General features: G+C 35.4%; 1 pseudogene; it reads right to left on the reverse strand.

Moving 5' to 3' along the window:
* Positions 1-23,482: 23,482 nt before the first annotated feature.
* Positions 23,483-23,773, reverse strand: LOC116582754 (annotated as a pseudogene).
* Positions 23,774-26,621: the final 2,848 nt, after the last annotated feature.

The following is a 26,621-nucleotide window of genomic DNA, read 5'->3' on the forward strand; positions in this document are numbered from 1 at the left end:
TTGAGAGTTTGGCTGCCTATAGAGTTTTAAATGAGAGATAATTTTCTTTCAGAATTTGAAACAATTTTAACACTGTCTTCTTGCTTTTAGTGCTGTTTCTGAGAAACACAAAAGCATTATAATTCTTTGCATAATTGTATAGTGTGACTTTTACTTTCTCTCTGTATATCTATCTCTATTCTCTTTATTTCTCTTTATCTTTCTTATGGGTACATTTTTTTAAAAACAACTTTATTGGGGCACCTGGGTGGCTCAGTGGGTTAAGCCGCTGCCTTCGGCTCAGGTCATGATCTCAGGGTCCTGGGATCGAGTCCCGCATCGGGCTCTCTGCTCAGCAGGGAGCCTGCTTCCTCCTCTCTCTCTCTCTGCCTGCCTCTCCATCTACTTGTGATCTCTCTCTGTCAAATAAATAAATAAAATCTTAAAAAAATAATAAAAAAAATAAAAACAACTTTATTGAGAAATAATTACATAATATAAAAGTCACCCATTTTAAGTGTACAATTAAATGATTCTCAGAAATCTACTAAGTTGTGCAACCATCACTACAATCCAGTTTTAGAACATTTTCATCATCCTAACAAGATTCTTCATGCTTGGTTTCACTCAACCTTGGTTCCTATACCCAGTTCCAGGTACAATTTATCTACTTTCTTTCTCTATGGACTTGGTGATTTCTCTATGTATCTTTATCTCTCTTTCTCTTTCCATTTCTCTTTCTGTTTTCAGAATAATCTCTTTGCCCTCAGAATTCTGAAATATCACAATGATATGCCTTGGTGTGCATCTATTTTAATCCATTTTAATCAGTATATCAGATCCTTTTAAACTGGTAACTAATATCTTTGAGATATAAGAATTATCTCATATTATTTCATTGATCCTGCCCTCTATTTTTCCTGTACTCTTTCTGGAACAACTATTAGTAAGATATTGGATTTTCTGGATGGATCTTCCATTTTCATTTACTTTTCTTTCCTATTTTACATATTATTGTCTTTTTAAAATTTTCTTTTGGTGTTCCAGAAATCATTGTTTATGCACCACACCCAGTGCTCCATGCAGTATGTGCCCTCCATAATACCCACCACCAGGCTCACCCAACATCCCATCCCCCTCCCCTCCATATCCCTCAGTTTGTTTCTCAGTATCTACAGTCTTTCGTGGTTTGTCTCCCCCTCCAATTTACCCCAACTCACTTTTCCTTTCCATCTCTCCATGTCCTCCGTGTTATTCTTTATGCTTCACAAATAAGCAAGACCATATGATAATTGACTCTTTCTGCTTGACTTATTTCACTCAGCATAATCTCTGCCAGTCCTGTCCATGTTGCTACAAAAGTTGGGTATTCATCCTTTTTGATGGAAGAATAATACTCCATTGTATATAGGACCATATCTTCTTATTCCATTCATCCATTAAAGGGCATCTTGGTTCTTTCCACAGTTTGACAGCTGTGGCCATTGCTGCTATGAAGATTGGAGGACAGATGACCCTTCTTTTCATTACATCAGTATCTTTGGGGTAAATACCCAGTAGTGCAATCACAGGGTCATAGGGAAGCTCTATTTTTAATTTCTTAAGGAATCTCCACACTGTTTTCCAAAGTGGCTGCACCATCTTGCATTCCCACCAACAGTGTAACAGGGTTCCCCTTTCACACACATCCTATCCAACATATGCTGTTTGTTAATTTTGGCCATTCTAACTGGTGTCATGTGGTATCTCAATATGGTTCTGTTTGAATCAACCCGATGGCTAGTAATGATGAACATTTTTTCATGTGTTTGTTAGCTATTTATATGTCTTCATTGGAGAAGTGTCTGTTCATGTCTTCTGCCCATTTTTTGGCATGATTATCTGTTGTGTGTGTTGAGTTTGAGGAGTTTTTTATAGATCTTGGACATCAGCCCTTTGTATGTAGTGTCATTTGCAAATATCTTCTCCCATTCTGTGCGTTGACTCTTTGTTTTGTTGACTATTTCTTTTGCTGTGCAGAAGCTTTTCATCTTGATGAAGTCTCAAAAGTTCATTTTTGCATTTGTTTCCTTTGCCTTTGGAGACATATCTTGAAAGAAGTTTCTGTGGCCAATGTTGAAGAGGTTACTGTCTATGTTCTTCTCTAGGTTTCAGATGGGTTCCTGCCTCATGTTGAGGGCTTTTATGCATTTCGAGTTTATCTTTGTGTATGGTGTAAGAGAATGGTTGAGCTTCATTCTTCTATACATAGCTGTTCAATTTTCGCAGCACCATTTATTGAAGAGATTGGTTCCCCGCCCCCCCACCAGATATTTTTTCCTGCTTTGTCAAAGATTATTTGACCATAGAATTGAGGGTCCATATCTGGGCTCTCTACACTTCATTGGCCTATGTGTCTGTTTTTATGCCAGTAACATGCTGTCTTGGTGATCATAGCTTCGTAGTAAAGCTTGAAATCAGGTATCGTGATGTCCCCAGTTTTATTTTTGCTTTTTGAAGATTCCATGCAAGTGCATGTGTATTTATTATGGAAATTAAAACTATATTTAGATCTGTTTGCCTCACTTAATATGTAAGGGCTATTCTTCAATGATATGCACTTGAATCCAGGTCTTCTGACAAAATCTCCCTACATTGCAGCTCCTGGGACAAGTTAGATTTTATGGGAGATCACTGTCCCACAATAATTTTTCTTAAAGCCCATATCACAGGAAGCAAGTATGCTACTGGATATTACTTTTTTAAAGAAAATATTTAGTGATGGGGCGCCTGGGTGGCTCAGTGGGTTAAGCCTCTGCCTTAGGCTCAGGTCATGAACTCAGGGTCCTGGGATTGAGCCCCACATCGGGCTCTCTGCTCAGCAGGGAGCCTGCTTTCCTCTCTCTCTCTGCCTGCCTCTCTGACTACTTGTGATTTCTCTCTGTCAAATAAATAAATAAAATCTTTAAAAAAAAAAAAAGAAAATATTTAGTGACATACATTTAGGGAACAATGAGGGCATTGTATATTCCCTATTTGGCCTCCATCTCTGCCATTCTCTTTAACTTATTTGTCTTGTTGTGTCCCTGAAAGCTAACTCCTGAAAATTTCATCTGTGGTCTCTTTTTCCCTGGCCAATAAGAGTTACTTTTGATATATGTGGGTTGGTGAAAATAATCGGAGGCTTTACCTGGGAAATGAAATTTGAGCTGAATCTTGAAGAATGTTCAGGGGGTTGGCTCTCAAAAAGGAATAAAATACTATTAACTCCCTTGGTCCCTTTAGCCCTAAAGGTAAAAGTGGCTTGTGGCTATTCTCTGGATGACTCATCATCCCTTATTTGTTCAGCTACCTCTGACCAGAACTCTGTAAGACATTACTTGATTAAAATATCTTTGTGCTAATTACTTGAGGTGAATTTTGTTTTCTTCTAAGATACTGACTGAGTTAACATTTAGTAGGTTTCTTTACTGCAGAAATTTACAGAGGCTTTAATGTGCTAATTGCATTTAATAATCTCTTAATGGAGGTTATCAGCTGGCAACACTTCCCAAAAGTATTTGTCTTTAGAGCTCTTTTAGAAAAGTAATAATAGTTACTTGTTGATTCACTTATTTATGTAAACTAGCTTTCAGACTAATATTCAAAAGAACTTTGGGAAATGCTATTTAATAATTACAAATATGCTACTTATCAAGTCTTACACTTATAACACTGTAATAAATACTTTCATAAGTTATCTCACAAAATTGTATCAGAAACCCTATAATGTGGATTCTGTTATTATAATACTATTATCATTTCCCATTTTTATTTTTTCATTTTTAAAAAAAAATTTGAAAGATTTTATTTATTTATTTGACAGGCAGAGATCACAAGTAGGCAGCCAGCCCAATGCAGGGCTCAATCCCAGGGCCCTGGGATCATGACCTGAGCCGAAGGCAGAGGCTTTAACCCACTGAGCCACCCAGGTGCCCCCATTTCTCATTTTTAAATAAGGAAACCAAAGTTTAGAAAATTAAATGCTGCCCAGCTTATAAATGGTGAAGGTAATCAATTTCAAGTCTTTGATTCTAAAGTTCCTGTCCTCAAACTTCTAAGGCCTCATAAGATGTGACATACGAGGCCTTGAATATGGAGATTTCCAGTTAGCAAAAGGACAGTTCAGTGAATGTAATCCAACTATCTGGCTCAAAAGATTGCTATACATTGCTTAGTAAATAATTCCTAGTGAATGTTGATGAACCAAGTGAGGATTTTTGTAACCCCAGAGAATTAATGTAATTCTGTATGCTCCAAACTCACTACCTGGGAATATAGCATTCCATACAAAAAAATGTTTGTTTCATCAAAGGCCAATTTTTCTTAATTACTGGAATCTTGAAAATAAGAACATCTCATTTTTCAACTTATATTCCCAGCATACCTCTCACAAGTATATACTTCATAAATGTTACCTGTTATGATTTCTGTCATACAACACTGTTCCTACAAATTTCAATGATGGAGAAAATTTCCATGAGCATCATCTTATTTTTAAAATCCTATATTCCATACTTATCATGTATCTAGTCCCCTCTTTATTTTTTACTCTCACTTAACATTCAATTAAATTTAGAGCTTTAGAGATAATACATTCTAGTTGGAAAGTCTTAAGTTTTAGTCATGGTTCAGGTTATGACAAAAAAAAAAGAAAGTGGAATTATTATTCCAACACCTCATGGACTATAAACTGAGCAGACCAATTTCAGGTACAAAGTAGCACACTCTAAAAGGATGTGTGCATGTGTGTGTAGCGGGGGGGGGCATACTGTGTATTTTTGGTATGTGTATGTACTCGTGTGTGTCATTTCTTCCCAGAATGATCAAATATAACTAGCTAAAAGTTGGCTCAAGGAAGGTAAATAAGTAATTAGATTGAGGCAAATAAGTAATTTTATTGAGCAACATTAATTTTTAAGAACAACCTTTTTCTTACTTTAAACTTTTTTTTACTGAGGCATAACTGACATAACATTATTAGTTTCAGGTGTACAACATACAGATTTGGTGTTTGTACCTAATGCAAAATAACCACCAGAATAAATTCAGTTAAGATCCATAACCATACATAATCACAATTTTTTGTTATGATGAGAACTTTCAAGATCCACATTCCTAGCTACTTTGAAATATGCAACACCTTATTATTAACTGTAGTCACCATACTGTACATTCTATTATATCACCATGACTTATTCATTTAGTAAAACGTACTTTTAATGCAAAATAAAAAATGCAAGTCTTACTCTGCCATATCATGCTCTGAGTTGGAAAACATATACAAGATGTAATAATTAAATGAGTTGAGTAGCGTTGGAATGAAATATCATGGATTACCTTTTTATTTGGACAAAAAAAGAACTGAAATTTTCCTTCTAGAACTGAAACTATGTAATTTGCATGACTATGATTAAGACTACTTGTATAAACTTCTTATTAATTGTTGATTATAACACTTCACTAAAATTTGCCTATATAAAATTTACATGACTAAGTATATTGTTATTTTTCTAATATTTCTCCTTCCTACTTCATTGTATTCTGCTTATCTGAAAGGTCACAATAAAATAGGAAAGGACAATGCAGAAAATTGTTGTTAAGACTTTAAAGATGTGCCAAATTAGATTTCTGAACACCATATTTAGGAGACCCTAATAGGCTGTGAATGTTCTTATTGGCCTATTTCTTTCTAGCTCAAATGAGAAGACTGTCCAGATGTTAGTCTTGAAAACCCAAAGTAGTCACAAAACTGTGAGTGTTCATGGCTAATGTGGAAGAAAACCACAGTGTCTATGTAGAGGAAAATTTAGCATTATGCAAATGATGTTTAAATATCAGGGCCTTTCATTGTAAGGGCCCTTTTCAAGTCCACATACCTTAACTCTATTTATCCTTTTAATATGTTTTTTTCTTAAAAAGTGCCCTCCAATTATATCCAAAATATATATTTTGTGGGAATGAACAACTTTTTAATGAACAACTTTATTCTTATTTAGACCATTTTGTGTTCAGTTCTTTTGCTACAGATGACCATGTACATAAAAATGAGTTTGGCTACATTAAAAAAAAGTGATAATTTTAATCAAAGCACCTAGATTCATTTTATTTACATAATTCTATGTTCACTAAATATTCACAGAAATTAGAAAAGAATAAATCCTTCTGATTCTCTTGAGTTTAAGTTCTTGTTACTATGGATGATAAAGTTTTTTGTATGTGTATTTACCACACTTCATATCATCTTTTTGATTTTTGTTATAGTTGGTTACCATGAGTTCTAATTTTGTTCATTTTCCTTTACATTGACTTATGCCTTGTTATTTATTAATTAAATTTAAATTTTAAAATGTTATTTTCATAAATAAAAATCAATATAATTTACCACAAATAGAAAATAATATTAAAATAAATTCAGTAAAATAAAATCAATTTTTTTCCAGATGCTGGAGCCAGCTTAAAACTTTGAGCCTGAAGTCTGTTCCTTCTATGATAAAAAGGGAAATTATCAATGTTAAAGAAACACAAATAGCTAAAACCAGAGACTTTATCTTCAATATAATCAGAAATATTAAAAGAAAATTGAGGAGAAATGGTTTCCTAAGTCTGTGATTCAAAATACTTAATACTGAGTTTATGTCACATATGATTATTTTACATTTTAGTCAGCACTCCTGTAATTTATTCTGCAACTTCTGTCTAGCTCTAGAGTAACATCTCCACATCTTATGGTACAGTGTCCACTCAAAGTATCAGTAGAGAATTCATCTTCAATATTTAAGAAGCATCAAGACTAAAATGCTTCAAAATTAATGCATCATTATAAATATCCTTCTTGATGCATAACAATAATAAAAATTGCAATAACTTATTTATCATCTATGTAATATATACAAGAGACTTTCATACATACATCATTTTATTTACTTCATATAACAACCTTATACAAAAAGTTGAAAAAACATTGAGTAGGTAATGCTATTCTAACTTTGTGATTCAATGTTATAACTATAAGTTAGTTGGTATTATTTTCATCACACTTTTACTGACATAAAGCATGAAGCTTCATATCTATGCTCTTTTAAATGTGAAATATTTGTTTCCTGGGTTTTGGAATGAGAAACATCTGAATCCAAATTTCAGCCCCCACCACTTTCTGCAGGGATATTCTGGATGGGAAAAAATGGGTGAAGGTAAGTAGGAAATATGGCTTTCCATTTATGGAATGAATGAGCCACAGGAATAAAGGCACAGCATAAGGAGTAAGTCAGTATTGTTGTAATAGCATTGTATAGTGACAGAAGGCAGCTACACTTGTGGTGAGCATAGCATAATGTATACAAAAGTTATATCATTATGTTGTATACCTGAAATTGATGTAACATGTGTCAACTATACTCAAATTAAAAAAAAAAAATCCTAACGCAGATGACATGACAAATTAAAAGCCTCTTTATGTTAACTGAATTGAAAATGTTTTGCTTTAAGTACAGAATATGATGAAAGGGATTATCGTTTGTTCTGACAGTCAAATATTATTTTTTCCTTAGGGGCTTTACAATATGTAATATATACAATATGTAATATATATTCCTTAGGGGCTTTACAATATTTTTTCTCCAAAATTTAACCTTTTGAAAAATGTTAAGAAACTTTCATTGTGCTTTGGTGAGTGCTGTGAAGTGTGTAAACCTGGTGATTCACAGACCTGTACCCCTGGGGATAAAAATATATGTTTATAAAAAAATAAAAAATTAAAAAAAAATTTTCCTACACTTCTTTGACCACCTGAAACTAATATAACGTGATACATAAACTAACTGAAATTAAAAAAAAAACTTTAGAAACTTAAAACAGCAAAAAACCTTTTCTTGTGTTTATTATATACAATAAAATTTCTTAATTAAAAAATTGAAAGAAATTGTGTACCTGTAAAATATTAAATGGGAAATAAATGTTAGTGGTTTTTCTATTTACCTTTTCTATTCCTAGGTAACACTTCAGTGCAGTAAAACCAGCTAAACTCCATTCACATGATTTTGAGAAGTGCCTTGGACTATGTTAGAATATCTGGGTGCTTATAGCACTTAAAGCCAGAGAGCTGAAACTGAAAACTTACAGTGCCTGTGAAATGTATCTGGCTGTGAGTCATGCCCGACCAACTTACCTATAAGCTCCTAGAGAGCAGGAATCTTGTCTTTTGCCTCTTTGAAATCTACCTGAATCTTGATGGTTTGATAATACGGCATAATGGTTGAAGGACTATAAAAGGTGCTGCTACTATCTTTATTGACTCTATTGACTTTATTGACTCTATTGACTACCTTTATTGACTTTATTGATTGATTCCAAGCAAATCACTTAATGTTTTTGAGTCTGTTTCTTGGTTTTTAATATGGAGATGATGGTGTAACACATTCCTCATAGGCTGAATGAAAAATGCATATAAAATATCAAGGACAGTAACTAATGCATAAGTGTTCAAAAATGGAGCTAATTAGTAATAGTAATATAAATTTCAGTTATCAATAAAGACATAGTTGATTAATCTAATCCAAACACTCTAATTATAGTGCTATAAATGTTTTGAGGCAGAGATTCCTTATTTCTCTGTCTTCTGGCATTATTACTAGTGTGATCATTAACAGTCACTGTTAGGATTACAGTCTATCCTTGAACAGTGGCAAGCATAGAAATATTTCGTTTTGCATTATTTCATAACTCTTGGCTTCAGGATGATCTGCCCTCTGCATTTCTTATTTAAGTCAGTGACAATGTATCAAAGAACTCCTGAATTGATTATGTTATTGGTTTCAGTTTACAGACTCATTACTTTGCTGAGAAATGAACTTTGGTTTCTATTCATAAACCACTGGCAAAAACAGGATATAACATCACTTCCTTGAGTTTAAAACAAAAATCCCCTACAAAGGTAACTATTACAATCAAAGTTAATATGTGAGATCAGACATTTAAAACCCTTTAGTATTTATCTGTTAGTGAAAAAAAAAAAGGTATAGATTTGAGAACTTACTGGAGAGTAAATTTACCAGAGAGGCATGGCCTCATGAAGAGATTATCCAGATCTCTCAAGGCTATCCTATTGAGCCAATGTGCCTTATTAAAAGTGAGACTTTAACCCCACTTCTGACAAAGACAGAACAGGGAAGGTCCAAAAAAAACCCCAAACAACAACAACAAGACAAAAAACACCCCGCTATACACATTAAAGTTTAAGACATGTAGTTTGGCATGCAGACTACCAGAGTAAACATATAACATATTGTTTGGGCCCTATAACCTCCCAAAATTAATTTCTTCCTTGCTTGTTACTTATTTCTAAGACCACATTAATTTGTTCAACCATTTAATCAATAGGCTTTAAGTGAGTTTATTAAGGATTGTGTTCTCTAGGGGTTTACCTATCATTTAATTAAGAAGGGTAGTATACTCAGAAAAAAAGTAGTGAATACTAAATTAATTGTAAGTGAGGATAATATATTCCTAAAGTCGGGGCGTCTGGGTGGCTCAGTGGGTTAAAGCCTCTGCCTTTGGCTCAGGTCATGGTCTCAGGGTCCTGGGACTGAGCCCTACATTGTGCTCTCTGCTCGGTGGGGATCTTGTTTTCCCCTCCCTCTCTGCCTGCCTTTCTGCCTACTTGTGATCTCTGTCTGTCAAATAAATAAATAAAATCTTTAAAATATATATATATATACATATATATATATATATTCCTAAATTGAGATTGATAATTATTGAACATTTACAAGGGTCTTTGAAAGATAAAGGATAGTTTTGATTCATATGGGTAAAAAGTCATATATTTTTCCATTTCACAGATTATTTTGGTATTTCTAATTAAGATTAGTTGATCAATGTGGTGAATATACACTAGATGGTTCTTTCTACCCATGTCTCTTCACTTAGGTTGTACTTACTCCATGAATCTAAAGAAATGACCCTAATTGACAAAGGAAAACTGTTATTTTATAAGCCACAAAAGTTCATGAACTAAACTTATGTTGAAATATAACTTCAAACACATAGAAAACGAAAGAAAGAAATCTTGACCTCTTTTTCCACAGCAATCAGCTTATGTTTTAAATTTTGGTATAGTACCCCTTAAGTATGTTCTCCATAGCATTCATCACCAACTGCATTTATATCAGTCTCTTCCTCAAGCACACCGGCACTCCTCTAAATAATCTTCAACAGTGGCAGATAGCTTAAACACAGAACGGTAGCTTTTTTACTTCTATAATTAACAAGATTAAGCACTCAGAGACATGATTTCAATTTGAGAAGCTTCAAGTTTCAAATTCTGTTTCCCAGAGGTGGAAGCCTGCCATTAGAGACTCTGAGCTATCAATCAACTGAGCTTTCTAAAAGAAAATAAAAGAGTTCAAGCCAGAATCTAAAACCAAATAAGTGCCTTAAATATCAGCTTAAAGCCTTGAAATTTCAGTTTCATGTATAGTATCTCAGAGGGAAATTTTATGCCTGAAAAATAAAGAGAAACCATGTAAATTCCATGACAATGGACCTTTCTATGAATTCCTGAAAATTAAGTTTAAGAAATCCAAGAAAAAATATCCTAATGATTATCATTATCCTAATAAGAATTCTGTTTCCTTCAATGAGCTATCATGAAACTGGAAGGAAATTTCACAAAAGAAAAATTTTAGGGCCATCTCTTTGAACTCTACCTTCCTTCTAAAAAATCTTAAAAATTAAAAAAATAAGTAAAAACTCATAAAATAAGCATTTACATTAATTCCACTTTTGCCTGAATGCAAAAAGCCTGACATTTGAGGCAAGTTAACTTCTCAGTCACTGTAAGCCTTATTTCGAAGGCTACACGCATAGTTTTGTTCTGGCCAGTGTTAGAGAAAACCATGCAAATATATGATGTCTTTTCCCCCAACTTTCTAGCTTTTTAGCTTTTCTTCCCCTTCCCATTAAGCTACTCTTTCCCTCCTGTTATGAATTAACTTCCACTCTTTCCCCTAAGATGCTAAGAACAGCTTATCCTTCAAATGGACTTGTCATTTCAATTCACTCAACAAATATCTATTTAACATCTATTACATATAAGTTTTCTTGTTTCATTTGAACTGGGATAAAGGCTTTAAACAAAGGCACAGCTGTGTGTGTGTGTGTGTGTGTGGGCACACCCCCACACACCTTTTACTTGGGGATATTTTAAGTACTTAAGGAAAGTAGAAGACATATTTATTATGAGATCTTTTTTTGGTCAATCTAGCCACATACCTTGGTGGTTCTAAAAGAGATTTATATTAGGAAGATTGAAAATCCAAAATTTGTGTTTATGAAAATCTAAGTTTTCCTGTCACTGTTCATTGTGAGGATGTGTTGAGATCCCAATATAAGCCCTTTGTTGGTACTAATAAATTAGCTGGCTTTTCCAGATGAAAGAAACACTCTCCATCATCCTAATTAGTAACAATTTTAGGTGGCCAGAGTTATGCTATATACACAGTAGGAGTCAAGACGATCCCTCTAACATATTTCTATACAACAATAGCAACAATTTATTTATCTGCCATTGAAAAACATGCTGCAAGCATTTACTGTATCTATGGACGGTAACGAATACTTTAAACATTTCATTCACATCATTAAGATAAGCACCTACAAATATGGAGTGAGTAAAGCAAGCATTATTATCTTCACTTAACAGATGAGAAAAAAAGTCCAGAGAATCTCATACTTTTTAAATTCTAGAAATTAAATAAGTAGTATTTCTGAGACTATTACACAATAGCTCAATAGCTTGGCCTTTTACATACTATGTTAAGTAAAACTTCTATTAGAAATAATTGTATGTATCTTCTGTAGTTGTTTCAGTTGCTCAGTTTGCAAGACCTCAAAATCACATGTACTTCACTATATGGGGATGCTTGCTGTACAGTTGAAGGAAGAAAGTGCTGACCTACAAGTATATGTGAGGCTTTCATCCTCCAAAGAGTGTAAATCCTCAGATGAAAAGGAAGGGGCTAGGAGGACTTGCAAGAATGGAGAAAGGCAGCAGCTCACAGCTGTGAGAGAAATGCAGTGTTATCCATCAAACTTGGAATTCACAGCTCTGAGGCCAAATTTGCAGAGGTTGTGGCCCAAATTGCGTGACATGAGTTAAACATGGGAAATGTATGCTTTGGGCTCTATGTATTGCTGGAAAAATCCACCCTCTCCCCCCACCCACCCAAGCAGTAGGAAACTCTTCCAACCCAAAGGATACAACTGAGGAAAAAAAAATAATCAAAGACTTAGATTTCAGAAATTTGTGAGGTTGTAAGTGGCCTGAGAAATCATCCAACGTAACACCCCCTTTTTATAGAGGAAGAAATAGGCCTGCATGAATGGAGGTAGAGATAACTAGATTACACACTGAGTTATTTAGAGTTGTTTAGAGCTGGGGTGAAATCACAGCTTAACACTCCTTGTGTGTAGTTTTCTTTTTTTTTTTCCTTTTTCTTTGTACTTCAGAGACAGTTATAGTCTTGTAACTTGAAAACAGCAGTCCAAGCAGAGGCACTTTGTAGTTAAAAGGAGACTCCATTAGAAAAGACTACTAATTTTAGCTTTATAGATAACCTAAAATTATGCATCATTAGAAAAGACTACTAATTTTTGCTTTATAGATTGCCTAAAATTATGCATCCTTACTGTCCAGTTACCTGGAGAGTCTGAAAAGTGAATGATATAAGTGCTTTTTGTGCAGAGGGGATTTAGTCATGGACAGAGTACAGATACCTAGGAGGAAGACAAAAGAGCTTTCCATAACAAGGGAAACATCTGTGCACAGCTGTGAGATAATAGAAAAGTTATGAATCGGACATGGAATTTCACAGCTTTAGGGCCAAATTTGGAAAAGCTATATCCCGTCTTGGGAACAATGAGTAGAGTATGAGAAACATGTACTCCTTTATGCCTGAAGCTCTGAGGAAAAGAGGACTACGAGCTTGGGAAGAGAACACCTTCTAAAAAGCTAATATCTGTTTCTTCAGTGTTTGATATTTTATAAATATGATAATTAAAAATGTATTTTTTTCTTGTAAAGACTGGAAGCATAATGTTGAAAATATAGGTCAATAAGCCAGAGTGATTCAAACTGCATCAAGGGAAACTGGGTACAGGTACCTCTCAATATTCTTTTAACACTTCTGTGAATCTTTCCTTACATCACTCCACTCACAATCTATAGCCTCATTTTGTCCTTTTACTAGTCCCTTCCTCATCCTCTATCCAGGCTTGCCCTTCTCGAAAATCACCAGAATCTCTAGATACTTCTCAGATCATAGCAACCAGTTTCCAAATTGGAATTTCCATTTCCTTGGAGCAGCTGGCAATACCAATTTATAACACGATTTGGATCACTGATCAAGTCAACCATATTTCCACAGTTTTCTAAGATCATTTGCCTCTTAAAAGAGAAGGTTTCTAAAAGGATATCTAAGTAAGAAGTTGGAAAAGGTTTTTCTGTAAAGGGCCAAATAGTGCAGACTTTACGCTTTGCAGGCCATATGATCTCTGTTGCAAATACTCAACTCTGCCTTTGAATTTAAAAGTATACATAGACATACATACATTCATGGATGAGCTCATACTTGAATCATCATAGCTCTGTTACAATAAAACTTCATTTATGAAGACAGGCTGGTAGTGGGAGGAGCTCAATAGACTCTGCAGAGCAACAAATATTTAAGTAGTGAAAATTATAGAAAACAATGATTTAAATTACCTGAAAATTGATCTAAGAAGAATATACTACATGGTAAAACATTTACTCGAGAAAATATGCTAAATATAGTAAATCTCAGCAATAAGTTATAGTCTGTGGCATTTGAGCTATGAATCTCTCCTATTCTTTGCCATCCCCAGCTCTGTGTAAAGGAAGCTTTACTCTCAGCACTGTATAGTTGATTGTTACAAGGGCAGGGTATATGTGTATCTCAGACCCTCCCCCAGAGCTATGTTTTTCAAGCTCTATTCTCAGAAGACATGGATGAGAAGACTGAAAGGCCTTCCTGCCACCCAAATCCTACTCAGGGGGCTAGGACTTTGCCCCAACAGTTACAGAGTATACTGCAGTCTGATTGGCCTCATCCCAATTTGCACACAAGGCAGAGATTCCACTCTGGGAAAAGCAAACTGAATAACAACCAGGGGCTTCTATGTTTTTTACCACACCAGAACCCATTGGTAGAGCAACTATATTTTTCTCTCCACCAGAACCCACTAGTTGAGCAAGGTTTGTCACTCCAAGAGAAGTAGTATGCTGTCTCCATCTTTAGCTTCTGAGCAATTGCATAGATCTTCCCAAGAAAAGACACAAACCACAATGACTTCTCAGCCTCAGGGGACAGACTGACTTTTTGGCATACAGAATGGACAACTCCATGTCTAAGAACCTTATCAAAATAACGGAGATTTTGGTGGAGAGCAACTAAGAGGCAGCCTGTAGCTCTGTTCTAAGCAAAAGCAGCCAGATCTAAGCAGAGCAGCCCAAAGTTTAGTAGAGATAACTAGAGAAATACAGACCAGAAGAACTTTCCTGGGATCACACTTAACTGTGGAAGCTGGGAAGGTTGTGTACACTACTATTCATGAACAGTCATAGCAGGATATGGGGCAGGCTTAAAAACATTCTCCAAGCCACATACCAATCACTCAGCAAAAAGTAGAAGCCTTGTTGGCTTGAGGAACTTAAGTACAACCTCTGACCAAGCAATGGCAAAATAATAAACATTTCTGACCTTAGGGTGACTTCTAAGAATCTAGGCAGAAAAACAAGATCACATTTAACTCTAGTGGTCTGGAAGACTGCACACATCCAAAGTTGTATAACCAAAGAAGTAACTTCTTTCAAGGGCAGCCATAGAGGGATCTTCTGAGCCATTCATCCAGGATAAGACTGAAGCAAAATTCCAAGTTTCCTGAACTGTAGAAACACACACATCCAATGATCTAATTGGTTTGGTGAACTTAAGTACAAGCTTTGACCAATGAATGACTTGTAATGAACAAGGGGTGTACAAGAGAAGCCAGACTAAAAGATTTTTTTTTTAAAAAAAAGGAAAATCTGAGAACAGACATCAGAGGCTATAGAATAGTAAAAGAAATAAACTTCACAGAAGTAGTCCACCTAAGTCATAAATCAAACAAATGACCAAATAAACATCAAAAACAAGTCTCAGCAAGGGAGGAGACTCAGTATCAAGTTACTACAATATATCATTTGTGAAGTTATCAACAAAAATTTAAGATATGTAAAGAAACAGGAAAATATAACCTATACACAGGGAACAGAAACAAGCAATAGAAAAAATCTTTGAGAGGGTCCAGATGTTGGACTTAGCAAACAAAAATCCTAAAGCAATTGTTATAACTATTCACAAAAAACTGAAGGAAACAATGTTTAATGTCTTGAAGACATGAAAATTGTATATTATCAAGTAAATAATATCAATAAAGATATAGAGATTATAAAAATGGAAATTATGGAAATAAAAACATACAATAAGCAAATTGAAAAATTCAATAGAAAGGTTCAAGAGTACATGTAATTTTTATTTTTTTAACTTTTTTAAATATTTATTTTTTTGGCAGAGATCACAAGTAGGCAGAGAGGCAAGCAGAAAGGAAAAAACAGGCTCCTCGCTGAGCAGAGAACCTGACGTGGGACTCGATCCCAGGACCCTGGTATCATGACCTGAGCCAATGGCAGAGGCTTTAACCCACTGAGCCACCCAGGCGCCCAAGAGTACATGTAATTTTTAGAATAAAGAATCAGCAAACTTGAAGATAGATTAACATGTATTATGCAATCTGAAAGACTTAAATAGAAGTGAGGATAAGTGAACAGCCTTAGAAGAAAGTGGGGCAAGATGAAGCAGACTAACACATATATAATGGAAATATCAGAAGGAAAGAGATTGATTAAAATGACAGAAAAATATTTAAAGAAGTGATAGTCACAAATTGTATCAATTTGGTGAAAAGCACTAATCTTCACATTCAAGAAATTTTAAAAACCTTCAAAATTATACTGAAACAAAGAAGTCTACAAACAGAAACATAGTCAAAACATTAAGAACCAAAGATAAAGAGAAAATCATGGAAGCAGCCAGGAAAGGCATTTGTACCTGACCTTTTTATTTTTTTTATTTTATTATTTTTTTAAATTTTTGTCTACCTTTATGTTCCCAGGATTTTTTCAAACAATTTTAGAATCCTTGTTGTAGCCTGTTTTCTTCTTTTGCTTAAGTTTCTTCTGCAACATTCCTGTTTTAGTTTGCTCAGGATATATGTAATTGTACCCCAGCAGACTCTGAGCAAAGGTGGGTGATGCTTTGGCAAAGCCAAAGAAAAGATCTGGAGACAGTGAATGAGGCATATGTTTATCAGGGAGCTTACATACAAGGAGTTTAGAAGCAGCTAATGGGACAAAATATCTGTTGCTGGGATCTACATGCAGCAAGCTTTTATAGAGTAGTCTAGGAACTATATGCATCCCTTCCCTCCTTGCAGAGCCTGTATTCCAAGGAGAGCAAGGCTTGCCATCTGGACATTTTTCATTATAAGGAGATGCTCTGTTTTGGTCACACCTGGAACACCTGATCTTGAAGACTGAACTACACATTTTTCTACACATTCTGATTGATAGGAATATAGAAGTGGGTGGGATCTCTGCATTCTCAAGACTTACAGGGACAGTTAAGGTGTGCAAGACTTACAGGGACAGTTAAGGTGTGCTTGCACAAGCTAGCTTTTTGGCACATACAATGCAGGCTTCCATAACAGAATACCTTAGACTGGGTAACTTAACAAATTGATTTTCTCATAGTTCTATAAGTTGGAAAGTCCCAGACCCAGGTTCAGTTTTTAGTGAGAGAGCTTCCTTCCTGGCTTACAGATAGGTTCCTTCTTACATGGGAGAGTCACTGTGTGTGTGTGTGTGTGTGTGTGTGTGTGTGTGTGTGTGTGTGTGTAGAGAGAGAGAAAAGAGGAGAGAGAGACGAAATTAGTTTTGGTGTCTCTTCCTTTTCTTATGACGGTATCAGCTCTATTCGATTAAGGCCCAATTCTTATGAAATCATTTAATCTGTAACTCTCTCACAAGCCTCTTCTCCAAATACGGTCACATTGGAAATTAAGGCTTCAACCTATGATGAATTTTGGGGAGTACACAGTTCAGTCCATAGCAGTCACCATCGTGAATAGTCCAGCTTCTGATTTCAGACCTCCAAAGAGACAGGGAACACATTTACTTGCTTATGCTGTCTTTTTAAGTAATTGTTTCAATGGTTTTTCTTGCATTCAGCAAACATGTCTCTTGGGAATTTGTATTTACTTCTTCCAATTCTCCCGTTAGTATTGTGTTGATTGATCTGCTCACGGAAAGGCCCTGGCTCTGTAGCTGGTGCATAGTAATCATTGAATAAGATATTATTTTGTGAAACAGCCCACTGAGTTATTTAAAGGTAGATATCATGTTCTTCATTCTACACTCCCACATTCTGCACACTAAATGTCCTCAGTTATTTCAAATAGTTAATCTTATAAATATATTTTTATCATCTTAGATGTTCTCTTGGCATCATATTCTTTCCTCAAGTGTGACTAAACTTCCTAAGCGATTTTAGGAGTGGTCTGACTGGCTTGGAGTAGAATATAACTATCAATACTATCATCCTAGTTTATTTCCATTAATTCAGCCTAACATGAGATTTATTTTTGTTGCTGCTGGTGATTGTTGCTTACTGTTCACTGAGCATGAGTTAACAGTGAGCTGAAATTCCTCTTTTCTACTTGCATTTCTGCTTAGCTACAATGCTACTGTTCTCTGGCTGGTGACTTTTTTTTTTTTAATGAAAGAGTAAGGTAAGACAATTTTCCTATTTAAAATCCATATTATTAAAGCCAATCCTAGTTAAGATAATGTTGGATCTGTGATTATGAACATTTTAAAAGCATTGTCTCAGTTTCAGTTTTTCCAATAAGCATGTAATGCAGCACAGAGAAACCTTGAGCCAAAAAATGAGACATATATGGTATGGTTGAGGCATGATGCTCTCAGGTTGTATCTGTTTATAGCTAATTGCTTTAGAAACAGTTGGAGTAAAATCTGAAATACTGTGAAGTCTCTGATATGTCTGATATAATCATCTACTTACTAAGCTAGAATAACCTTGAACAGTCCTTTCAAATATTTAAGTCCTTTGTGTTTCATTTTCCTCATGTGTAAGAAGAATATAATAATACCTGCTCTACTTACCTTTCAGGACTATTGGAAGCACAGGTTATCACCACTTAGGAAAGCCTACCTAAGAATAAAGCCAAGCTAGAGGAAATAAGAGAGTATATATGTTAAGAAGCATGTTTTTGCTTTCATTGTCTGTAACCTAGATCCAGAAATGTTTGAAGTCCTGGAAATTTTTCATACATCATCTAACACATTTTTTCCCTAGGTCCAGTTTGAATTGGGTTTTAGTCAAATGCATATGACAAAAGTCCTTACTAAAACATCCAGAATATGGCAGAGGAGATCTTGGTTAATATGATGATAACCCTAAGGATTAAAATGCCTGACATATGGAAAACAGAGTGAAAGGAATAGTAATGAGACATATACAAGGCTCCAAAAAGGAGCAGATGGCTTAGAATTTGCCTATTGGGTATTTGATTAATTACTTGGGATAGAGCATGGCCTTTTGGGATGGGGAACCAGGGACTCAGATACTCTCTACATAATGGCAAGAGGAGCATTTTGTTCATCCTACATTACTTGCTTTTTGCTGCGCTAACAGAGAATAGAGTTAATGTTATTCTTGTTAACAGTTTAGTTGATGTTTACAATGAGCTGGAGATGTGACCTTTGTTTAATAAGTCATGACAAGCAAAACTAAATGGGAAATTGCTGATAAATAAATTGTTTTAAGTATCTTTGGTTTAATATAAACTAAAAAGTAGGTCAATATTAAAGATTTCATTTATTGCTGTGTATAATTTTCAAAGCAAATTGACTGGGAAAATAGGCTCAAAAGAAGTAGGCACTTCTATACTGGAGATATAGGCAGTATGGCTCATGAAATTTGTACAACCTAATTAAGTAGAAATATAAATAGCCTATTTGGGTTTGGATATTCTGCTCAGATAGATGGTTTCAAATTAACTTTCTGTTATCCAACCAGAAGAACCTTCAGCAAATCCTTGAAATTAGAAGGGATTCATGGAACCAATTTAGTCCAATTCCTTAAGCCAAGGAAAAGTTGCTTTTTACTGATCATTTTTTATTTTCTACTGTACGTGAATAATCTGTGGAAACTATACCTAAAAAAAAGGTCTTTTCCTCCATATGACCTAGAAAAGAAGAGCATCTTCATAAGTTATTAGCTCCTGGTCTTTTAGTCAGATCTGGGATTCAGGGCAAGAAAATCAGCATGCAGTGGTCTCCAACCAGTCCCATTTCCTTGTTCCCCCAAGATTACGACTGTTTCCTTCCAGAGTTCATCACAGACACAGAGAACATTGCCTATGAACATATAATTTACTCTAGCTGAAAAGTCTCTTAACCAATTCCACCTTTAATCCATTTTTTCTTCTTTTCCCCTCAGCTCTCAGCCTCTTTGCAGTCTCTCTATTCCTAGCACCCAATTATCTACCCCCATTCCATTTACTCTGCTGTTAATTCATTTTTACCTCATTGTACTCTTGAACCAGATCAGGCATTCCTGAGCCGACAGGGTCCCACCCCTCAGTCCCTTCAAACTCCTGATACAGTCAGTTCTGTATGGGAACATGCAAAAACACAGGCAATTCCTAAACAGGCATTGCAAATTAAAGATTGTAAACATGGATTTAGCGTATTTTACCTTTTTTAATGTTTATCTTCTTAATCATGTTTGACTTAAACTAAAATTCCAAAGAGTTTTTTTTATTTATTTTTTATTTTCAGCATAACAGTATTAATTATTTTTGCACCACACCCAGTGCTCCATGCAATCCGTGCCCTCCATAATACCCACCACCTGGTATCCCGACCTCCCACCCCCCGCCCCTTCAAAACCCTCAGATTGTTTTTCAGAGTCCATAGTCTTTCATGGTTCACCTCCCCTTCCAATTTCCCCCAACTCCCTTCTCCTCTCTAACTCCCCATGTCCTCCATGCTATTTGTTATGCTCCACAAATAAGTGAAACCATATGATAATTGACTCTCTCTGCTTGACTTATTTCACTCAGCATAATGTCTTCCAGTCCCGTCCATGTTGCTACAAAAGTTGGGTATTCATCATTTCTGATGGAGGCATAATACTCCATCGTGTATATGGACCACATCTTCCTTATCCATTCGTCTGTTGAAGGGCATCTTGGTTCTTTCCACAGTTTGGCGACCGTGGCCATTGCTGCTATAAACATTGGGGTACAGATGGCCCTTCTTTTCACGACATCTGTATCTTTGGGGTAAATACCCAGTAGTGCAATGGCAGAGTCATAGGGAAGTTCTATTTTTAATTTCTTGAGGAATCTCCACACTGTTCTCCAAAGATGCTGCACCAACTTGCATTCCCACCAACAGTGTAAGAGGGTTCCCCTTTCTCCACATCCCCTCCAACACATGTTGTTTCCTGTCTTGCTAATTTTGGCCATTCTAACTGGTGTAAGGTGATATCTCAATGTAGTTTTAATTTGAATCTCCCTGAGGGTTAGTGATGATGAACATTTTTTCATGTGTCTGATAGCCATTTGTATGTCTTCATTGAAGAAGTGTCTGTCCATATCTTCTGCCCATTTTTTGATATGATTGTCTGTTTTGTGTGTGTTGAGTTTGAGGAGTTTATTATAGATCCTGGATATCAACCTTTTGTCTGTACTGTCATTTGCAAATATCTTCTCCCATTCCGTGGGTTCCCTCTTTGTTTTCTTGACTGTTTCCTTTGCTGTGCAGAAGCTTTGGATTTTGATGAAGTCCCAAAAGTTTATTTTCGCTTTTGTTTCCTTTGCCTTTGGAGGCATATCTTGAAAGAAGTTGCTGTGGCTGATATTGAAGAGATTACTGCCTATGTTCTCCTCTAGGATTCTGAAGGATTCCTGTCTCACATTGAGGTCTTTTATCCATTTTGAGTTTATCTTTGTGTACGGTGTAAGAGAATGGTCGAGTTTCATTATTCTACATATAGCTGCCCAGTTTTCCCAGCACCATTTATTGAAGAGACTGTCTTTTTTCCACTGTATATTTTTTCCTGTTTTGTCGAAGATTATTTTACCATAGAGTTAAGGGTCCATATCTGGGCTCTCTACTCTGTTCCACTGGTCTATGTGTCTGTTTTTATGCCAGTACCATGCTGTCTTGGAGATCACAGCTTTGTAGTAAAGCTTGAAATCAGGTAACGTGATGCCTCCCGTTTTATTTTTGTTTTTCAGCATTTCCTTAGCGATTCGGGGTCTCTTCTGATTCCATACAAATTTTTGGATTATTTGCTCCAGCTCTTTGAAGAATACCGGTGGAATTTTGATCAGAATAGCATTAAAAGTATAGATTGCTCTAGGCAGTATACACTAATAATGAAAATATTGAAAGGGGAATTAAAGAATCGATTCCATTTACTATAGCAGCAAGAATCATAAGATACCTGGGAATAAACCTAACCAAAGAGGTAAAGGATCTGTACTCAAGGAACTACAGAACACTCGTGAAAGAAATTGAAGAAGACACAAAAAGATGGAAGACCATTCCATGCTCTTGGATTGGAAGAATAAACATTGTTAAAATGTCTATACTGCCTAGAGCAATCTATACTTTTAATCCAAAGAGTTTTGTGTCATACCAGCACTGTGTAGTTAACTTAGTACTGTCCCAAGGTTTTAGCATGTCAGTTTTGATTTTAAATTATTCTTTGAGTGACCTACTAACACTAACCCCCTTTGCATACTGCAATGTAAAACAGTTGACTAGTCTCACCTTCCATGGAAGATATTCTGTGTTTGTTTATCCAATACCCATTCCAACCTCATTCTAGTTTGAATTCTTCTACAATTGAATTATGAAACTAAAATCTACATCACCTGTATGCATACATACACAAACACACATATTTTTAAATTATTTTTTGGCAACTGATATACAGGCCTGTGACCCAATTTGGTTAAGCAGATGAAAATTTATGACACTTGGAAGCAGAAGAAAGCAATATGAGGCTGGGGCCATATGGGTGAGCTTGGATCTTATGGAAATCATTATGGCAGAGGCATCCTATTCTTTTAGGCAATCTGTGCAAAGTGTCACATAAAGTCTCTAACATAGTGCTAAGTGTTAGATAGTGAATATTCTCCTAGAATATTCTCATGATGTGACATATCTCCTTGCTGAATTGTCCTTAGCTGTGTGGCATCTGGGCGTATTTTTTTTTCTCTCTCTCTCCTGGAGATCCAGTGATTAATCTAATAATCTTTGACAAGTTGCTTCCTATATAAATGAAGTAGATCCAATTTTACAGTGTCTATAACTAAAAACTTACTTATGTCACTTTAACTTCTTACCACAATCACAGTGGCTAGATTTATTTGAAAATGTATTAATTGAATGCTTTGAGTTTCAGAAGATGTACTTACATTCACTTAAGAATACCTTTCTGTATTGAGTCTACAAGTGTCTGTGGTTTTGAGTATATCTCATCAGGTCTTTCCCACAGGTATTAAATAGGCCAAAAGCATAAATACATCATCTTTAGAAATATAAGGTAGTAGAGAAAAAGGTTGCTTAGGGCACAGTGTAAAAACCACTGAACCAAAGTTGAGAGCCTGAGTTCTTGTCTTAGCTTTTTACGTCCTAACTGTGAGAACATGTGAGTCCCTTATCCTCTTTGGGCCTTAGTTTACTTCAATGAATAAATGAGGTCAGTGGTTTTTAACTTTTTTGCATGTTATGGACTCTTAAGAAGCTTATAAAATCTATAGAATATTTTCTGTAAAATACACACACACTCCAAAAATTTTATACAACTTCAGAGATCCTTTAAACTCAGGAACCTCTATTTTAAATTTTTTTCAAATATAATGGCAATAGCCCTGGAATTCAACATTTAGTTCCCTATTATTTCACTTACCCTCTTCTATCATTACACAGATCTAAAAATACCTAAAAATGCCAGCATAACCCTGTATCCAACACAGTGAGCACCCTCTCTACCATTTACAGTGACTCTCAGAAAAGAAACATCAAAATAAAATAGAAAGAGGAAAAGATAAATTATCTCTCATTAGACTCAAAATAATTTACACTGAGCTCATCTGTATTATCTGTATTAAGACATGTAGAAATATTTTAATTTACATGGCATATTACAATAAATCAATATGGAGTCAAAGTCCATCATTACACATTCAGAAAAATTCCATACATTATCCTCCAAATAATCAGATTCTATACAAAGATTTATAGATATGCAAGGTACATAGTTTTTCCTCAGTGTGATACAGAGTTTAGAAGTTCTGCTTGAATAGTCCCCAAATCAAATGCAGGATTTGTTTCTTCAGCAATTTCTCCAATGAGTGCAATATTGTGACTTTGTTATGATGTGTATCCCTAGTACCACTTGTTTTACTCCTGTGAAGGGCTGAATACTAGTTCATGACTTTCATCTAAACTCAAGTTAATGGTCTGGTTAAAACATTGCAATCTTTGCACAACCATTCTCTCCTCAGAAGTAATAAATGCAACAGTTTGGTTGATGTAGTTCTCCAAGGCAGATGTCATAATGCTGGGCTCAGCTGCTCTGGACAACACAGCAATGCAGGTGACAAGTGAAGCTAAAAAGGCCTGCCTGAGTTCATCTATATTACACTATTCTAGTATACTGTAATTATAATTATACTACATCGGACAATTTGTATAATTGTCTTTGGGTTTCAATCTCCTCACCTGTAAAATGAGGAAGTTCGACAAACTAGCAGTTTATAACCATTTAGGGGAATATTATATGAAAGCCCTCATTTTCTGGGCCCTTCCTGCCAAGTCGCACTTCTGATAGCACAGTCTGTGGTGGTAACCTTTCTTAGTCCAGTGGTTCTTAAATTTTTTTTGTCCCAGCCCCTTCAAGGATCTGATTAAAATGTAGACATTTTCCCCCAAAAAGTGCTCATACGTATGCACACAGAAATTTTTTTATAAATGCTTTCAGAAATTCCAGAATCTTCTGAAGTCCATGCATGGGACCAGTAAAAACTCCTTTACAGGAAGATGTTTAAAAATCCTTTTATAATTTTTTTAAAATTTAAATTCAGTTTAGTTAGCATATACTGTATTATTAGTTTCAAGGGTAGAATTTAGTGATTCATCAGTTGCATATAACACCCAATGCTCATTACATTAAGTGCCCTCCTTAAAAATCCTTTTACTTCCAATAAGTTGTGAGTCTCTTACATGGTCAGCATGTTTGGCTGAATGCAAAAATGGGTGGTGGATACTTCCCTAAGCCCTTCCCATTCTTCTCCACCATTATTTTTTCCTGTTAATTATCCCCAGATTGCCAGGATCCCCACTGAGAGTAGATTTACCTAATAGGTTTACACTAAATAAGGAATTTGAGGCTGTACATGTTACCCTTCTCAATAGTTTGCTTTTGCAAAAAGGACAAGGAAGGGGAAGAACAAAAAAGGACACACTTGGAATACTGACTTTTCAGACCTGATGGCAGGTATATGAGTGGGCTTTTAGGGATTATAACACTTGTATTGAATACTGTGTTGTGTAGAACAAGTGACCTTCTAGTTTATCTATGGATAGGGTGTTTCTTTCTATGAAGGGCAAACCACATGCATATATCTGAATACAAGCTTTATGAAGTGAATTTTGTATGGGCTCCTGCTGAATCTCCTATCACAAGTGCCTGACACAAAAGATACTCTCACTTATTGTTAATTATAAAGACTTAAAATCAGTAACAATAATACCATTCTTGCCCTGAATTCTGGTGTAAGCATGCAGATTCCAACAGCACCCCTTTGTTTATTTCCTTTGAGTGCTATTTTTGATTGAGATATTTAGTGCTCATTTGCACTTACACTGTGACTTTTAGTACAATGTTCTTTGAAATTTTTCAAAATAACAAATTAGGCTCCCTCCAGGCCCAAAACTGGTTGTCTGATTGCTATGGCTAGAACTTCCAGTATTATGTTGAATAAAAGTGGAAAGAGTGAACATCCTCATCTCATTCCTGATGTTAGTATTTCCCCATTGAGTATGATATTTGCTGTAGGTTTTTCATATATGGCCTTCATTATGTTGAAGTATGTTCCCTCTAAACTTATTTTGTTGAGGGCTTTTATCATAAATGGATATTGTAATTTGTCAAGTGCTCTTTCTGTGTCTATTGAAATGATGATATGGTTTTTATCCTTTCTCTTATTGATGTGATGAATCATGTTGATTGATTTGTAAATATTGAGCCAACTTTGCATACCAGAAATAAATCCCACTTTATAGTGGTGAATGCTTCTTTAATGCATTATTGGATTCAAGTTGCTAGTATTTTACTGAGGATTTTTGGACTCTATACATTGAAGATATTGGCCTGTGGTTCTCTTTTGTTGGTATTGTCTTTATCTGCTTTTAGTGTCAGGGTAATGCTTGCCTGCTTTCCTCATAGAATGAATTTGGAATTTCCTTCTGTGTGTGTGTGTGTGTGTGTGTGTGTGTGTGTGTGTGTGTGTGTTGTAAACTTTGGAATAGTTTGTGAAGAATACATATTAACTCTTCTGTAACTGTTTGGTAGATTTCCCCTGTGAAGCCCTCTGGTCCTGCCATAATATATAATTTACAAATGAACATGGTCTTGAGTAACTGACTCTTTGGCCACTGGACTATTTGGGATAGAAACAATGTTCCACCAATTCCCCCTCATTTTCTTCCTTCTTTGCTTTCTGTAAATTGAATTCTGTTTTCCCACCTCCTTTTATGATCAATTCAGAGACTATCCCCCAAGGAAAAAACAAAACATACAGATTTTAGATAACACTGAAAACTTTGGCAAAGAAGGAAGGAGTTGAGTCGGTGATCTACCCTTGGACTGCTTGTAATTTTGGTACTGAAAGGTAATTTGCAGTTTATTTGAGACTATGTGGGAGTTCCACAAATATGGAATCTACTTTATGCCATAACCTGATAATCCCAAAGCTGTGAGAATTTTTCTCTTGGCCATGTGCATCTCCTGAATAAAAATTTTTAAGTTATTCTTTTATTTTCTTTATATTTATAATGATTAACATAATTTGGTTCCAATATTATATTTTACCAATAAGTACCACTATATCCTGAGAATCAGCAATGATAATGTGTCTTGAAATTTTAAACTGTTTTTCTTTAGATTTTATTTATTTATATGTCAGAGAGAGAGAGAGAGAGAGAAAAGTAGGCAGAGGGAAAAACAGGCTCCCCGCTGAGCAAGGAGCCAGATATGGGACTCAATCCTAAAACCGTGGAATCATGACCTGAGCCAAAGACAGACACTTAACCAACTGAGCACCCAAGTGTCCTTGTGTCTTGAAATCTTAATTTCAAAATTGCAAATCAATTTTTAGCATTGTTTGACAATCAAAGCTGTATA

The sequence above is a fragment of the Mustela erminea genome, chromosome X (genome assembly GCF_009829155.1).
Source record: "Mustela erminea isolate mMusErm1 chromosome X, mMusErm1.Pri, whole genome shotgun sequence".
Lineage (NCBI taxonomy): Eukaryota > Metazoa > Chordata > Mammalia > Carnivora > Mustelidae > Mustela > Mustela erminea.